Below are 19,946 nucleotides of genomic sequence, written 5' to 3'. Positions count from 1 at the left end.
TCATATACTAAATGTAACATAGCTAATGTAAATCCAGGACACTCAAATTAGTGTGATATGTTACGTTTAGTATGGTTCCATTAGACAGAAGGTAACATATCATACGAATTGTAATCTTTAGTCTTTAATATATCACATGAAGTGAATGATGGACATCCCCAAATGAATACAGACCATATGAAACGTAACAGATAGTTTAATAGTCACATGTACAGGGTTGCAGGTGTAGTTATAGGTTACAGTGATATTCTTGAGCTCTGAGTACCAATTATTTTTATTTTTTTACCTTTTATTTACCGAGGCAAGTCAGTTCAGAAAAAAATATTATTTACAAAGACGGCCTACTCCGGCCAAACCTGGGCCAATTACACGGCACCCTATGGAACTGTCAATCACAGCCAGATGTGATGCAGCCTGGATTTGAACCAGGTACTGCAGTGATGCCTCTGCACTGAGATGCAGTGTCTTAGACCACTGCGCCACTCAGGAGCCAAGTCATCTCAACTAACTGCAATCTGGGTCATTTGATTGTGCTATTACATAAAGCACAGTAATAACATATAGCTTTTAGATGGTTGAAAGCATAGTGATAACACATTGGAAATTCAACAAACTTCTGTCTTTTTGAGTGGGTGATAATAGGTTGGAATCTCATTGATCAACGTCTCAACCAAATATGACCCAATTCTCCATGTTGAAATGACGTGGTGAACAGTGGGATGGTAGCATGTTAACTTATTCATTGGGTGAGCATACAGTATAAGCTAGTGAAGAATTAGAAAGCCAGTTTCTGTTATCGTACAAGTCTGCCCCCCTCTCGGTCCTCTAACAAATTTTCTCTTAGAGAGGGAGAGAGAGAAAGAGAACAACCATGCCCTTTTCAATTGAAAGGACATGATTATTTTATGTTCTACTAATTACTAACCATATGTTTCTGCTCATTACTAACCATATGTTTCTGCTCACTACTAACCAAATGTTTCTGCTCATTACCAACCATATGTTTCTGCTCACTACTAACCATATGTTTCTGCTCACTACTAACCATATGTTTCTGCTCACTACTAACCATATGTTTCTGCTCACTTAACCATATGTTTCTGCTCATTACTAACCATATGTTTCTGCTCATTACTAACCATATGTTTCTGCTCATTACTAACCATATGTTTCTGCTCACTACTAACCATATGTTTCTGCTCATTACTAACCATATGTTTCTGCTCACTACTAACCATATGTTTCTGCTCACTACTAACCATATGTTTCTGCTCACTACTAACCATATGTTTCTGCTCACTACTAACCATATGTTTCTGCTCATTACTAACCATATGTGTCTGCTCACTACTAACCATATGTTTCTGCTCATTACTAACCATATGTTTCTGCTCACTACTAACCATATGTTTCTGCTCACTACTAACCATATGTTTCTGCTCACTACTAACCATATGTTTCTGCTCATTACTAACCATATGTTTCTGCTCACTACTAACCATACTACTAACCATATGTTTCTGCTCACTACTAACCATATGTTTCTGCTCACTACTAACCATATGTTTCTGCTCACTACTAACCATATGTTTCTGCTCACTACTAACCATATGTTTCACTCAACTGTTATCACAAGTTTCATCTTCACAGCACTCCCTCAAATTCCATTCTATATGCAAGTGCATTTGATTGAACTTGTCAAAGGGAACATCACTTTAAAGTGTAGAAATTCTATACATTCAATCAGGGGCAGCATATGAGGTCGGTTGCTGACTGGTTTCTCAGAGATTGACGGGATTGATTGAATTTGTTCACAGCTGCATCAAAAAATGATTTCATCCAATATATTTTCCCCTTGAACAAGTTATGTCAAAGCTACTGCAACCTCCACTGTCAGCTCATATTAAAGTTGAAACTGTCTTTGAGCAGTCTAGAGTCTAGACTCCAAAGTTGCACTTTAGTTTCCCAAGACTGTGTGCTGCTGACCATTAGGGCATGTCTTTTATTTAGGAGCTGTCAAGCACATCATATCAAATACAATCACATTTTACTGGTCACATATACCATATTTAGCAGATGTTATTGTAGTGAATAACTGCACTGAAAGCAACAACTTCTACACTTCCTAAATTACTTAACTGGCCTGCTAACTGTTTCCATTCAGCCTTCTGTAAAATAAATGTTTTAAAGAAAACTCACTGCCATTCAGTATTGTCAAAGACCCAAAACAGACAACTTTATGCATGTCACACACACTCTCTCTCTCTCTCTCTCTCTCTCTCTCTCTCTCTCTCTCTCTCTCTCTCTCTCTCTCTCTCTCTCTCTCTCTCTCTCTCTCTCTCTCTCTCTCTCTCTCTCTCTCTCTGTCTCGACAACCTGGAGGCAAGAGGAAACCATGGTTTAGGCAGACAATGCATTCGATATTCCTAAAGCTATTGCGGGTCTTTCCTAATTGTCTTCCTGATGAAAGTCTCAGATGTTATTGAACAGATGACTACACTAGAAAGCACCCAGCATGAAGCCAGAGATGAGGAGGCAAATCAAAGTGTATGCATGTACCAGGCAGCCTTTTGATACTGGTTCACTAACCGTGTAAGAAAACAAAGAATGTTAATTTGCACTTCAGAAAGACATTATGCATCCTCAGAGATGCTCAACCACCACATTATTATTATGATGTATTCAATTACTCGGCAGAATAAGCAGTATTGGACCAATTACAAATACCTTGTCGGTGCACATCCATATCACATGATAATCATTACATGCTTATCAATAACATAAGGTACATTCATAGCGCATGCACCTACCGAGCAACAATAAATGCTACGCTAATTGATTCCACCATTACAAGTTAAACAATAAACACGATGAATTAGAAAATAAACCCAAAATAAAACTCACCCCTCCCACCCGAGTGACTCTTATCAATAGTCATATCAATAGATTGTATACGTTCAGCTGCATTTGACCACATTCATAAACTTCAAGAGATCTTATGCTTTCAGCTGCATTTGACCACATTCATAGTTCTTTCATTGGCACCATCCAGGGCAGTGGAAAATTCCAAAATAACAATATCTAAAAACGAGAAGTTCCTTTGGAGCCATGCCAGTGAAGACCCATTGGAACCATGCCAATGAAGACCCATTGGAACCATGCCAATGAAGATCCATTGGAACCAAGCCAATGAAGATCCATTGGAACCAAGCCAATGAAGACCCATTGGAGCCATGCCAATGAAGATCCATTGGAACCAAGCCAATGAAGATCCATTGGAACCAAGCCAATGAAGACCCATTGGAACCAAGCCAATGAAGACCCATTGGAACCAAGCCAATGAAGACCCATTGGAGCCATGCCAGTGAAGACCCATTGGAGCCAAGCCAGTGAAGACCCATTGAAACCAAGCCAGTGAAGACCCATTGGAACCATGCCAGTGAAGACTCATTGGAACCAAGCCAATGAAACCCATTGGAGCTAAGCCAATTGGAGCCAAGCCAGTGTTTGTGGGGGCATCCACTTAAGACAAGGTTAGGCCTGCAACCCACACCCTTTTTGTGCGTAGCTGCCTTGTCATTCAACAGCAACAGAACAGGAGAGCAAGATACATCGACTCCAAGCATTTTGGATATCTTTTTCCAAAAACAATAAACCTGAGGCCAATTCCACATCACATGCATAAATGAGTCGATGGCCTTCTGTGAACAGAAGGTACATAAAAGGGAGGGTACTAAAAACATTTCATATATTTGTATGTGGATGTCCTATGAATGAAATTGAAATGAATTGTTTGGTGATTAGGGTTCCGAGATTCCCAACTCATGTTACTCCACATAGTTTCCCATTCAATGTCTGCCTCTGGTGCTTGAAACTCATTATTTAATGGTTAACAAATCTTTAAGAGTTTGTACATTTTCGCATAAATAACAGAGACAATTCCATTGGTTTTCAGTAAATGGATGTTTAGATGAATGTGAAATCTAAGGTACACCATAAGCCTTTAAGGCAGCGCGTAAAAATATATTAAAAAATGGGGGGAAAACGAGGTGAATTAAACTTCTGTTGTACATCTGATAAAGCACATGGTCCTTGAGAGGCAAATAAACATATTTTTTTACTCCTTTTAGAATATGTAATTGGTCATCTTCCTAGTCGTAGATAATAATTATGAAAACGGGTGTGTGACAATGCCAAATTACATGACAACGTGTCTGCTTCATTGCTAATTTCCCTTTAGACAGAACATGATAAATAATTGGTCCATAACCGCCACTTCTCAAGACGCCACACACACCTGCAATATAATTGACAATGGCGGGCGTACGGGACACCAACTCTCCTGAAAGTCACAGCATCACTGGATCTGTGGAGTTTGTACTGTACAAATACATGTAAGATTTCTGGACAATGAACAAACCAGTTCACAATCTCAATCTTAGCTCCATGATAAGCTTCATTCATCTCAATAATATACAATGTCAGATGCATAGAAAAAGCCGTGGTAGCCTAACCTACTTATAGATTCTTACACCTCTAAATGTGCTCTACCATTCAATAGCAAATCATCACCAGCGTCATTTCATTTTAACGACGGAGGACAGTCATCCCATGTGTTTGATTAAACAGTGGGCTCGGCAGCTTGATGGGAATGTGCTGACAGAGTTTGAGTCCCAAATGGCACCCTATTCCCTATAGCCCCTAGGGATGGGGAATGTGCAGGGTTTCGGGAACAGGGACCAGAGTTTGAGCTGGTCCTGTGATAACTCTGTTAATGGCGTTAATTTACTGGGGGCCTACTCTATAGTGTTATTACATTGTCCCATGACTGAACATGTATATTTGGCCCGTCCTAGATAGGCTAGCCCACTCTATATCCAGAGAGAGAGAGACAGAGCGAGAGAGAGCTTTGTCACGGTAATGTTGCGACAAATTGAGTGTGGCGGTAGGACTGGTGTGGGTTCGCCCAGCAAACCAAAAGGCTGACCACTACGTTGTAATTTACGGGATAATTTAGGATAATCTTGGCAGGATAAGTTAGATTTCCATCACAACAGGATACTAACTATTGTAATTGGCCGGTACCAACAGCTGGATGGAGAGCAGCTTACCGTCTGTTACCTCTGAGACTATCTCTGAGGATATAGCATGGCGGACATGATGTATTGCCCATAATCAACAGAACACCCTGTTGTCGTCTGAAATGATTGTAGGGGGAACACTCCAAGAATGTACCAATGACAGTGCCATCACCGTGCTGCACCTGTGCCCTTTACACCAGTCAATGTTCATGTTTGATTACCCCACACCACAGCAATGGGAGGGATATGATGTCTTTGTTGCCACGGAGACAATCCTATAGTGAGTTTCTGTCAACCATTTTGTTTCGAAGATTTCTCTCCCTATTGATTTGTCACAGTATTTTCCCGCTGAGAGACCCGAGAGGCTGACTCGACAGCAGGCCAACCATGACAGGACAGGATAAATTCCCCTTGGTATTGATTTGTAGGTCAGAATTTGCCTGGGCGGAGACCATTTCTGCACTCTGAGCACTGAGGATGTTGACTCTTCCCTCTACGAAATTTGAAATCAGTTGAAGAAGTGAAATATCCCTATCAGGAACTCATGCATGTGAGCAAGATAACTAAGAGTGTTGCTTAGAGGTGATTTTTAATGACCTCTCCGGTACAGAAGGATCAATGCTCAAGGAGCAGCATGCCTGACTATTAACCTGGCTCTGATTGCTCATGCCTCTTCAAAGACAGACAAGACAAGGTCCCAGGGTACCGCTAGTCAGGGCCGTCATGCATCCATTATTTTAAAAAGGACTCTACTGTGGAAAGGGGAGATTCTCACAAACACGAAGGTCTTCTCCGTATTGATTTACTTCCACAACAAGTATCACGGGACTCATCTGATACTGTTTTTTTTTAAACGAATGGAAGTATGAAGGTAGTTTTGTGCCCACCCAAAAAAGGGGTTAAATGCAGTATTATATATATATTTCCTATATCTCATAGGACAGACACTTCAAAACCTTGTTTCTTATGATTTACTTTTGGACTGTCCTTTTTCCATTCATGCTAAAACCAACTTAATAAAATTGCTAGGTGGCTAGTATTACAGAGAAACAACAAAATGATTCAGTTTTGTTTATTCATCAAGAAAGAATCAATAGCCTACATAGCTTAATCAAATTAATTTACAAACATACCTCTTGAGAGTCCTGCCCATCACCGGCATAGTCTTTGACTTGTCCAGTCATTGTGCCCCCTCAAAATACCGCTGACAGATCTTTTTATAAATAATGGTGATCAAACGTGGGCTTAAAAAGGAAGTTTAGTAATTAATTGAATATCTAGAAAAATATATATATAATATATATTTTAAATGACATTTAAAAAAAAATCTGATGCTGCACGTGCCCTTGTGCTTCCTTTGGGCATGACACATCAACACATTGTCACGTTCTGACCTTTATTTCCTTTGTTTTGTCTTTATTAAGTATGGTCAGGGCGTGAGTTGGGGTGGGCAGTCTGTTTGTTTTTCTATGATTTGGGGATTTGTATGTTTCGGCCTAGTATGGTTCTCAATCAGAGGCAGGTGTCATTAGTTGTCTCTGATTGAGAATCATACTTCGGTAGCCTGGGTTTCACTGTTTGTTTGTGGGTGATTGTCTATGTTGATTGCTTGTGTCAGCACAGTTCTCATTAGCTTCACGGTCGTTATTTCGTTTATTGTTATTGTATAGTGTGTTCAGTGTTTTCTTTATTAAATATCAAGATGAACACAAACCACGCCACATTTTGGTCCTCCGATCCTTCTCGCCTCTCCTCTTCAGATGAAGAGGAGGAAGACCGTGACGCACATGTACCTCATTGAAGAAACATGCTTCTTACATGATCATTTTGCAGTAGCTTTTCTTCACTTCATTTTTCAAAAAACCTTAATACTGTGTGACTGACACAGAATGATTTGCAAGTAAACGGAAGTGATTCCAGATGTGCTGCTGTAGTAGTTGAACAGGAGAACTGGCTTAATCACAATCTCGTTGTCCCATAAACGAGTAAAAGATGAATAGAGCCGTGAGAGGAGACAGCCAGTTAATCTATTTACACAGCTTTCTGGAAAAAGGAAACCTGATGAGCGGGTTGGAGCCCTGGGTGATAAGTGGATTGGGAAACGAACCCTCAGACTGCATTGTCTACTCTACTATGAAAGGGTTGAGCCGTATTGCAACTTAACGAGTCGTCTCTGCCTCTTCCGGAAATAAGCTACAATTATTAGCAGTAATGAAAATAAACAAATTACGACAAGATTGCGAAACGTGTTATATGGAGGAATACATCAAATGCTATGCGGCCAGTGATAAGCAGCCACCACTACATTTTACTATAGTAGACTTAAAAAAAAAAAAGCATTTTTAATGGCCCATGCGTGTGTGTTGCATATTTTATTGACTTGGTGTGCATGCAGCTGAGGTTTTATGTTTAAATGGTTCTGTAAAAGCAGCTAGGTGAAACTCAACCATTTCTCCTGACTCTGGCTTTTATTAAAATGTCAAGAGTACCACAGAAACCTTTTTATGGAGACTTAGCGGTGTTGGGTATGGCTTGGTGTTAGGAAGGTGGTGGTGCAGGTTGGTTTGTTCAATGGACCGTGACCCACAGCTGAGGTGACAGATAACATGAACCCATTGGTACCTGCCGGGACACACGACACTCCCATCACTGATGGTGTCTCAGGACCTGCCACAACATCACGCCGAGGTCACAGGGAGTCATTGGAGAAACACATAAATGCATCACCTCAGAGCTTTGTGAATTAAATACAAGCTGACACGTACCTGTTTACTATAAAGTATTGTCATTTTAGATTTATGTTAACATGTTGTCACTAAAATGGTTGGTGTGATATTTCACCTCCAGTGGGCAGGTTTGCTATTTTTATAACAGCAAATATAATGCTTAAGGACATGAAATGGTAAATAATTATTGCTGTGTATTTATTTTTTAATTCATTAACATTATTAACCAATTGAACGGAGCTGGAAATAGCTATATGGTCTAATTGACAGCCCTGAATATTTCGTTTCCATGACAGCTTGACAGCATGTCAGCTTCAAGGTAAATTGCTCACAAAAGGGAATCAATAATGGTTCAGTAGAGTTGGATAAAACTGCAATACCTGAACCAGAAAGAAATACAGGATAAAAAGGGAAAATATGAAAGATGTGAGAATTCATGGTGTGAACCGACACAACAAAACCTTCACTCATGATTATATGAAACAACAAGTAAATGCCACAAGAGACCACCCACTAATTCACACTATCATTCAAAACTATTCAGTGTTGCATCCCCTTCCACTATAACACTCTCTGGCTGTGAATTCACCATAGGGGCACGGTGCAGGGCACACGAGGTGACAGAAGTTGCGCCTAAGGTCTTGCTGTGCCTGTGCCCAGCGCCTCTGCAGTATACCGTGACTTCACATCCTTAACTGGGGCTGAATGACGCTAACGCAGCCTGACAGCGTGGTGGGAATCTTAGAATTGGTGGCCACAAAAATGTCCTTTTTATTTTTCATCCCATTTTCTCCCTTTTTTTCCTCTCTTTAACTTCTCAGCCTCGCTTGGGTTGGCCGCCAGCAAGGCTGGTCAGCTGACTTTGCGTGCCACTGTGATGGCGAGGGGTGACAGTGGTGCTGGAAACACATGAAGAGACACAAACAAAGAGAGAGAGAGATGGGGGGTGGGGGCATGGGTACAGTGGCAGTCTCTAGAATACGGTTAAGATCATTGAATGTCATACTGTGAAAATGAGTTTGCTCTAACTATCAGGTTAGGATTCAATGGCACATTGTAATTACCTACATTCTCAGCGGTTCCATGAAAAGTCAATAAAGGGAAAGGCAGAGTAGTTCTCCTTTTCTCACAACAGCGCCATGTCCAAACACAAGTCAATGTTTAATTCACCAATTAAAATGCGTGACCACACAAACACATGTTGCCACTTATTCTCCCCTAACAAGCCGTTAGTCTTGTGGAAATGTTGTTTGCATGGTTCTGTAACTGAGTGAAATCATGTGGACTGATCAGTTTGAGCATCAGCTACTACATCGAATTAATTAAGTTCAATTGTGTATTTACAGTTTGTACAATGCACATACGTGTCCTTTACTGTGCTGTTAAAATTCTTGACATTTTGTTCTTGGATTTTTGCTCACAGTCCAGTGAGGTAGTATCCTTGAGGTGTTCCACAAGTCAAATGGAAGCGAGAAAATACACCGTGTCAGCTTCCACTGACGTCTCTTCAACACTCTGACACCCACAGACCTCATAGCCTGTCAGTACAGTTGATGCTTCGGGTGCTACAAAAGTCCCAAAACATTATCATATAATTAATAACTTCTCAGACTGGTGTTGACATTTTATTCTTGAAGAATATCGCATGAAGAGCTTGTATAAAGAATGCTACTTTTGCAACAAAAATCCATAATAATTCAATTCAAATGACCTTTGAATACAACATTAACATACATACTACTGTAGGATCCCTCTTTGGAAAAAAAGGCAGCATGTGCCCTTAGTTGGATGTGACATTTTCTTTTTAAACCAAGTATTTCAAGTCAGTGTATGCCTGATGAGGAAATAATCATGATATTGTACAATCAGAACTGTGATTGGCTGTAATTGTCAGTAACACTTTATTTGACACCTAGCTTCATAACACTCATGTTGGCCACAGAAGAAGAGCCCAAAGTCCTTGGTAGCAGGCTGCGTCAGTGGCACTGTGTTATCCTCAAAGCGGGCAAAGAAGGTGTTTAGCTTGTCCGAAGTAGCAGTGGTCAAGTATTTTAGCAATGCGAGTACTACAGTCAATGTGTTGATAGAACTTCTGCAGCCTTTTTCTCTGAATTACTTTGTTAAAATTCCCTGCTACAATAAATGAGGCCTCAGGATATGTGGTTTTCAGTTTGCATGACGTCCAGTGAAGTTCTTTGAGGGCCGTCGTGGTTTTGGCTTGAGGGGGGATATACATGGCTGTGACTATAACCGAAGAGAATTCTCTTGGGAGATAATACGGTCTGTATTTTATTGTGAGGTATTCTAGGTCGGGTGAACAAAAGGACTTGAGTTCCTGCACGTTATCACAATCACACCATGAGTCGTTAATAATGAAACATAATGAAACCTTCTTCCTGGAGGGATATTTATTCCTGTCTGCGCGATGAACTGAGAACCCAACTGGTTGGACAGACTCAGGCAGTATATCCCTAGAGAGCCATGTTTCCGTGAAAGAGTATGTTACAATCCCTGATGTCTCTCTGGAAAGAAATCCTCGCCCTGAGCTCGTCAACTTTATCATCCAGAAACTGAACATTATCGAGTAATACACTGATATTCTGGGCTAATAATGTAAGAAATAATACATAAACTAAATGCTGCAAAGTTTCCTAAGAGCTAGAAACACAGGCAGCCCTCTCTGCCATGTTTAGTGTATTAAATGAGTACATATGAACCACGCTAATGGTATGTATTTTAGAAGGTAACTTTTTATGAAATGTGTATCTAACGGTGGCATGTTACCAGTAACGTTAGCTAGCTAGCCTACCATAGCTAGCTAGTTGTTGTTAGCTGTCCATGTTTTATTTTTTTTAATACACAGGCCCCTTTTATAATTTGTTTGTATTTGCACTGTGTAGATATAGAGTGCATCAGATCTACTGTTGAGTCAATGCATGGTGTATTTAATTGTTTTGCACACCATAATTAGCAATAGGGTAGCTAACGTAAGCTAAAAAAACACTAACTAGATGGTAGCTAACTGTTAGCTAGCTAGCTACATGAATAGTTGACAGCTAGCTTTAGCTATGCTATGAAAACATTGAGAACTGGATTGTAATGTATTTGATATTGTGTGAAAGTGATTTCAATTGCCATAATATATTTGGTATAACGTTTTAGTTTTCAGCTTTCTTTAGTGGTGTCACTGCATTGTAGCATACTCTATTCTGATTTCTGTCTTTACTTATATTTTTCAGAGAAAGTATCTACTTCATCCAGGAGTGGAGGTGAAGACCTTGAGAGGCTGCAGAAACAAACTTTTCAAATGAAAGGGAACTTCTTGGCAGGGAAAAAAAACTAAAATAATATCAGGGGTGTTGTGAAAGTTATTTAAGATACTTTTCAAAGAGGGTTTCAGGCGTTTTTTGGAGCATGGTCAGGGACTCTGCTGTCCTGACTTAGGGGGAAGCATGTTCTGCCATTGGTGTGCCAGGACAGAGATGTGCTTTGACTGGGCTGAGTGGGAGCTGGCCTCCCATAGGCGTGGGAGGACCAAGAGACCAGAGGTGGTGGACCGAAGTGTTCTGGTTGGGATGTAGGGTTTGAGCATAGCCTTAATGTATGGAGGGGCAGTTCCCTTGCTGCTCCTTAGGCCAGCACCAGGGTCTTGAAGATAATGCAAGCTTCGACTGGAAGCCAGTGGAGTGTGCAGAGGAGCGGGGTGAAATGGGAGAATTTAGGAAGGTTGAACATCAGGCGGACTGAGGCATTATGGATTAGTTGCAGGGGTTTGATGGCACAAATGAGGAGATTAGGCAACAGAGAGTTGCAGTAGTCTAGATGGGAGATGACAAGTGCCTAGATTGGGCTCTGCGCCATTTCCTGAGGAATGGTTGTACTCTATGGATGGTGTACAGTGTGAACCTGCTGGAGCAAGTCACTGATTTGATGTTTAAAGAGAATGATAGGGTGTTGTCCAGGGTAGGGCTGTTGCCGCCACACAGGCAGTCATGAGTCATGACCGCAGTAAATTTTCATGTGTCGGTTGAGTCACAGTGATCTTCTGTTATGCACAGATCTGGGAAAGGGTACCAAAACATTTATGCAGCATTGAAGATCCCCAAGAAAGCAGTGGCCGCCAAGAATCTCAGGGACAAGGGTCTTGGTCAGGGAGGTGACCAAGAACCCAATGGTCACTTTGACAGAGCTCCAGATCTGTTCCTCTGTGGAGATGGGAGAACCTTCCAGAAGGACAACCATCTCTGCAGCACTCCACCAATCAGGCCTTTATGGTTCAGTGTTGCTTGCCTCGAAGCGAGCATAAAAAGGCATTTAGCTCGCCTGGTAGACCCGCGTCAAATCAAATCAAATATTATTTGTCACATGCGCAAAATACAACAGTGAAATGCTGACTTACAAGCCCTTAAACAACAATGCAGTTTTAAGAAAAATAAGTGTTAAGTAAAAAATTGAAAATATAAAAAATAATTTAAGAGCAGCTGTAAAATAACAGTAGTGAGGCTTTATATACAGGGGGTACCGGTACAGAGTCAATGTGGAGGCTATATACAGGGGGTACCGGTACAGAGTCAATGTGGAGGCTATATACAGGGGGTACCGGTACAGAGTCAATGTGGAGGCTATATACAGGGGGTACCGGTACAGAGTCAATGTGCAGCTCTCTGCTGGGTTTACCTTTGTAGTCCGTAATTGTTTTCAAGCCCTGCCACATCTGACGAGCGTCAGAGCCGGTGTAGTTGGATTCAATCTTAGTATTGACACGTTGCCTGTTTGATGGTTCGTTTGAGGGCGCAGCGGGATTTCTTATAAGCACACAGATTTGTGTCCCGCTCCTTGAAAGCGCCAGCTCTATCCTTTAGCTCGGTGCTAAAGGCTGTAAGTAAGTGAGTACTGAGTAAAAGGTCTGAATACTTATGTAAGTGAGTCGTTTCAGTTTTTCTAAAAACCTGTTTTTGCTTTGTCATTATTGGGTATTGTGTGTAGATTGATGAGGGAAAAAACTATTTAATCCATGTTATAATAAGGCTGTAACGTAACAAAAAGAGGAAAAAGTCAAGGGGTCAGAATACTTTCCAAAGGTACTGTATAACACAATCGTAGGCTATGGTGTAATGGAATGGTTTGCCTTGTGTGGTAGGTTTTGTGGGTTTTGACACTTATGTAGGTCATAACCAGTCATAACATAATGCAATATACTGTATGTCACAAAAGGTCTAAATATATGTGTTATGACAGTGTTATGACAAAGGCACATAGGGCTCTGGTCAAAGGTAGGGAAAGGGGATACCTAGTGAGTTGCTCAAATGAATGCAGTCAACCAAAATGTATTTTCCGCATTTAACCCAACCTGTCTGAATCAGAGGTAGTGGCATTATATAGGGAATAGGGTACCATTTGGGACACAAGCAAAGAAAGGACCTCACTCTTCTGAATAATTGACTGCTGGGAAATCTATTGAACAGATACCTGCAAAATCCAAACTGACAGAAGTTTCTTTATGGGAAGAAAGCGATGTCCACAAAGGAGGCACATGCTCACATTCGACTTTGCTTTTGACATTCTTCTGCCTCTGCGGTTTTATTATTGCAGATTTAGCTGGCTGACATTGGAAACAGGTCGGCTGCAATACAGGGTGGGACCGATTCCTGATACCAGTATTATCAAAGCCATATGTGTACAGATATAGGATCTTAATTTGAGCCAGTTTGATATAGCAGGAAAATAATCCTGCAGCAACAGGAAATGTGAATAATTATTTGGATTATAATTAATGGACATTTTTCAAGGATTTGATACATTTTTCAATGTAAAACTCAAGTCTGACATTCTAAGGTGAAAATTACAAACCTTATGAATTATGAATCGAGCATGCGGGAAGCAGCCGCTGGCTGATCCCGCCCTGGCTTAAGAAAAATAATTAACCTTAGGGCCAGACTAGTTTACATAATTTTTAGATTGTATACAAAAAAATAATTATGGTTAAAAATGTTCATGTTTTACTGTGATTTGCTGTAGGCTCCTAAGTGGACCATAAGGTTAAAAACCAAACCAAATTTAAAAAACTAAACTAAATTTAAAAATAATAACAGTAAATTAAGAAAAATAAAAAATTAAAATTAAAAAACTAAGTAACTCTGACAGAGTGTCACTTTTGCTGGTCCCAAGCACGAGTAAAAGAGGAGGGCTGGAATTGTGACATAAAAAAAAAGGAATCGACAGAAGAAAGTTCATTTGTAGTTCTAAACATATTTAGGGTGTTTTTTTTAGTCACTTTTTGTCTCTCCCATGCCGTTATTCCTCTCTCCTACAGTGTCCATCACAATGCAAATTGGGTGATGACGTCATTTAGAGACTTCTAGCGACTTGTAGGACAGCCAATAGCTACTTTCCTTACTGAGGAGCCAGATGGCCGCCGCTATATAACTAGCTAGCAAGATGACAAAGAAACAATTTAATTCACTCTCCTTAATCGAATATAGCCCATAGATACATTTTAAGCTAGCTGGTTAACGTTAGCTAAATGGTTAGCATGATTCACTAGCTAGCTGTTGTGCTAGCTAGGTAAAGTAAAGACACTGCATTGACTCTTGACAGCCAGATACAGGCAGTTGCTTCATGTAAACACATCCATTGTGAATTAATTATAATGTTACCTAGCTACAGTGGCCAGATAGCTAGCTTGGTAAAGCATGTGTTGTGTACATTGTGCTGCACTTACCACCCCATTTGTTTCATATGAAGTGTGTGGGACTGCCTGGCTCAGTTAGCAAGATAACGTTAGCTAGCTAGCTAACTGAGTAGCTAGTGCACATTATCCAAAATACAAAAAAATCCCTCTTCAAGCACAAAACTCCTTAGCTATATGTAAAAGATGTAAAGACTTGCTCTGGAATTTTTAAAATATATTGTAACGACCCTGGGTTTATAAGAGCGGATATCAACTAACGCTCGAGCATGCTTTTGCGGCACAGTCGATAGCACGCTGGACTTCAGGCTAGAAGGTCGAGGGTTCGAGAGAGACTTCTAGCGACCTGTTTCATTACATTGGTGTCGGAAGGGATCGGACCTTGCATCCACGACAGTGCGTGTGCTTGGCCGGTTAGAGCGTTCCTGGAAGACGAGTCGGAAGCTAGCGCGAGGACGCGCTCTTTGAAAGGAGGGAGTAGTGTAACGACCCTGGGTTTATAAGCGCGGATATCAACTCTGCCGCTTGAGCCCCATGTGGAGGTTCGTGCTCTCTGATTGGCTCAAAGTCAAGTTGTTGGCCACTGTTCGTTGGTACCAGGTTGGTACGCAGCAGGTACTTATCTTGTTCTAGCTCGAGAAAGAACAGCCTTCTTCTATGATAAGTACCGATGGGCAGTCAGATTCATGCTTAAAGCAACACTGTATGATAGTGACTCACGGCTAGACCTTGGCATGATGACAGGATGCACAGAAAGAAAGTAAAAACAGAATGATTTGAGTTTTAGCAGTAGCGGTGCATGGGTAAAATCACTAAGGAAGCCAAGCCATGCCAGGAAAAAAGCCCCAATACAACCTATGTTGTGATAATTGCGTTGTTTGCTCTATAACCCATTAGTTCATACACCACAGTGATTTACAATAAGGCCGTGACAACAGAAAGACAACAGTCACACAGTGGCGGAATAAATTAATCTACACATACGTTTGTTCCATTACAAAACCAGAGAAGAAGAAGAAGAGAAGAAATTCCGGTGAAGTCAACAAAGCAAACATTGCGTGTAACAAAACTAACAAAGTTATATCACCATGGTCAAGCAAGTTAATGTTTTCATCAGTTCATTAAACTACTGATTTAGAACCCGATACCGCAAGTGAGCTCAAAGACAACAACAGGAGCTCTGCCTCCACTATTCCAGCACCACTTCAACTTAAACATTTAAACATCATCATAAGAAGATCAACGAGGTGACAGTTGAAGTCGGAAGTTTACTTACACTTATGTTGGAGTCATTTAAAGTCGTTTTTCAACCACTCCCCAAATTTCTTGTTAACAAACTATAGTTTTGGCAAGATGGTGAGGACACCTACTTTGTGCATGACAAGTCATTTTTCCAACAATTGTTTACAGACAGATTATGTCCCTTATAATATAATAATTCACTGTATCACAATGCAGGTGGGTCAGAAATGTACATACACTAAGTTGACTGTGCCTTTAAACTGCTTGGAAAATTCTGGAAAATGACGTCATGGCTTTAGAAGCTTCTCATAGGCTAATTGACATAATTTGAGTCAATTGGAGGTGTACCTGTGGATGTATTTCAAGGCCTACCTTCAAACTCAGTGCCTCTTAGCTTGACATCATGGGGGAAATCAAAATAAATCAGCCAAGACCTCAGAAAAATAATTGTAGTCTGGTTCATCCTTGGGAGCAATTTCCAAATGCCTGAAGGTACCAGGTTCATCTGTAGAAAGAATAGTACGCAAGTATAAACACCTTGGGACCACGCAGCCATCATACCGCTCAGGATGGAGAAGCGTTTTGTCTCCTAGAGATAAACGTACTTTGGTGCGAAAAGTGGAAATCAATCCCAGAACAACAGCAAAGGACCTTGTGAAGATGCTGGAGGAAACAGGTACAAAAGTAGCTATATCCACAGTAAGACGAGTCTTATATTGACATAACCTAAAAAGGCCACTGCTCCAAAACCACCATTAGAAAAGCCACACTACGGTTTGCAACTGCACATGGGGACAAAGATTGTACTTTTTGGAGAAATGTCCTCTGGTCTGATGAAACAAAAATAGAACTGTTTGGCCATAATGACCATTTATGTTTGGAGGAAAATGGGGAGGCTTGCAAGCCGAAGAAAACCATCCCAACCGCGAAGCACGGGGGTGGCAGCATCATGTTGTGGGGGTGCCATGCTGCAGGAGGGACTGGTGCACTTCACAAAATAGATGGCATCATAAGGTAGGGAAATGATGTGGACATATTGATGCAAAATCTCAAGACATCAGTCAGGAAGTTAAAGCTTGGTTGCAAATGGGTCTTCCAACTGGACAATGACCCCAAGCATACTTCCAAAGTCGTGGCAAAATGACTTAAGGACAACAAGTCAAGGTATTGGAGTGGCCATCACAAAGCCCTGACCTCAATCCTCTTGTGGGCAGAACTGAAAAGAGTGTGCGTGTGCGTGTGGAAAAACTGAGTTTAAATGTATTTGGCTAAGGTGTATGTAAACTTCTGACTTCAACTGTATATATGCTTAGTTTAATGCACTGAAAACAAACGTAAAAATACCAAAAACGATTTAATCCAAACAATGTTGCTAAGGGGGGGGCAACCTACAGTTGAGCACAGCTCAATGCTGATTGGTTAATTATTTTATATATTTTTTAATCAAGGGAGGCCAAATGCTTGCTGGCATCAATAAATCAAATGCTCCGACGGCAACGTGTTATACTCTTTTGGTCAGATACATCCAGACAGGAGTAGATACATGTGCTACCCATACTGAGACAGATGGGCGCTGTTTCCCTCACTCGGATGATTTCTCATGTGAGATTCAGCCACTTGTGAGCGAGACAAAATATACATTATTTTATAATTTCATTTTTGTTATTTGTCAAATAAATACTTCCCCCTGGCATGCCTGAATACATGATACTGAGTTTTAGGGCCTGGCGTTTATGGCCACGCTGTGTAATTCCAATGGCAGGGTTTTTTACTGACTTCCCACCCGACAGGTCATGGACTTTCTAAACTATCCAGAACAGGCCCTGGAGCTGGTGCTTGGTAAAGTATACAGGAGAGCTATTGGCTCGTAATATGTATACTGAACAAAAATATAAATGCAACATGTAAAGCGTTGGTCCCATGTTTCATGAGCTGAAATAAAAGATCCCAGAAATGTTCAATACGCATCAAAAACGTATTTTTCTCAGATGTTGTGCACACAGATGTTTACATCCCTTTTAGTCAGAATTTCTCCTTTGCCAAGATAATTTATCCCCCTGATAGGTGTGCTATATCAAGAAGCTGATTAAACAGCATGATCATTACACAAGTGCACCTTGTGCTGGGGAAAATAAAAGGCAGGACGTCCAACTGTCCTCATAAGCATAGACCACGTGTAACCACGACAGCCCAGGCCTTCCACATCCGGCTTCTTCACCTACAGGATGGTCTGCGACAAGCCACCTGGGCAGCTGATGAAACTGTGGGTGTGCACCACTGAAGAATTGCTGCACAAACTGTCAGAAACTGTTTCAAGGAAGCTAATCTGCATGCTTGTCATCCTAACTAGGGTCTTGACTTGTCTGTAGTTTGGCGTTGTAACCGACTTCAATGGGCAAATGCTCTCCTTCAATGGCCACTGGCATGCTGGAGAAGTGTGCCCTTCATGGACAAATCTCAGTTTCAACTGTATTGGGCCGAAGGCAAACAGTGTGTTATGGCGTTGTGTGGGCAAGCACTTTGCTGATGTCAACATTGTGAACAGAGTGCCCCATGGTGATGGTGGGGTTATAGTATGGGGAGGAATAAGCTATGGACAATAAACACAATTGCATTTTATCGATGATCATTTTAATGCACAGAGTTAACGTGATGAGATCCTGAGTCCCATTCATCTGACGCCATCACCTCACGTTTCAGCATGATAAATCATTGCCCCATGTCGCAAGGATCTTGTCAGGCATATGTGTATAGGTGGCAGGGAAGTCAGGCGCAGGAGAGTCAAATGGAGTCTTTTAATAATGTCCTAGTAACATGCTCCATAACACTAAACAGGAAAAAGAACATAAACGAATATGGGTACGAAGACCCGTCGCACACCTATACAACCAAAACACTACACTGACAATAAACTATCTCTGACAAAGACATGAGGGGAATCAGAGGGTTAAATACACAACAGGTAATAAATGGGATTGAAAACAGGTGTGTGAGAAGACAAGACAAAACCAATGGAAAATGAAAAATGGATCAATGATGGCTAGAAGACCGCTGACGTCGAACGCTGAGCACGGCCCGAACAAGGAGAGGCAACAGATCTGTACACAATTCCTGGAAGCTGAAAACGTTCCAGTTCTTCCATGGCCTGCATACTCACCAGAGATGTCATCACCCATTAACCATGTTTCGGATGCTCCCGCCAATATCCAGCAACTTCACACAGCCATTGAAGAGGAGTGGGACAACATTCCACAGGCCACAATCAACAGCCTGATCATCTCTATACCGCAGAAGATGTGTCACGCTGCATGAGGCAAATGGTTGTCACACCAGATACTGACTAGTTTTCTGATCCACGCCCCTACTTTAAAAAAAAGTATCTGTGACCAACAGATGCATATCTGTATTCCCAGTCATGTGAAATCCATAGATCACAGTAAGCTGTCATGGGGAGAATGGATCATAATAATAGCTGAAACGTAGCAAATGGAATGGCATCAAACCATGTGTTTGATGTATTTGATTATATTATTCTGATTCCTCTCCAGTCATTACCACAATCCTGTTCTCCCCAATTAAGGTGCCACCAACCTCCTGTGCCATAGATTAGGGCCTAATACATTTTTTTTTACAATTGACTGATTTCTTATACAGTATGAACCGTAACTAAGTAAAATCTTTGAAATTGTTGCATGTTGACGTTGTATTTTGTTCAGTGTGAGTACAGGGAGGCTGCTGTCTTGGGTCAAGCTCAGCCCCTGGAGCATTCCCAGACAGAGTTGCGGCTGGATGGTGAGGTTTTGTTTTCATAGAGGTGTGTGCAGTGCTGGCAACAACATGAACCTGGACAATATCATTTTAGTTGTTTACAAAGCATATACATTTGAAAGTCATTGGCATTGATTGATGACAAGAACATTTATAATTGTTCAGTTCTATGAATTTCTTTTACATTTCTGGTTGTAAATATTCACTGTTGTCATATGAATTACTTATTTGGAGTACAGTTTAGCCCCAAATCCTGGAAAACTTTCACCCCAAGTCCAGACTTCCAGCTGGTAAAGCAAAGGAGTCCATCTTGTGAGACCTGTGATCTGGGCCAAAGATAGTTGTCAATGAACTTGTGGACAGTAGAAGCTCACATCCGTATTCACATTATAGGACCTACATGTTAACTGAAAGCTTCATGACTTATGTAAGAGCCAAAGT

This window comes from Oncorhynchus masou, chromosome 10 (genome assembly GCF_036934945.1).
Source record: "Oncorhynchus masou masou isolate Uvic2021 chromosome 10, UVic_Omas_1.1, whole genome shotgun sequence".
Taxonomy (NCBI): Eukaryota; Metazoa; Chordata; class Actinopteri; order Salmoniformes; family Salmonidae; genus Oncorhynchus; species Oncorhynchus masou.
The sequence above is the reverse complement of the archived record's forward strand: the minus strand, read 5'-3'. Positions refer to the sequence as shown.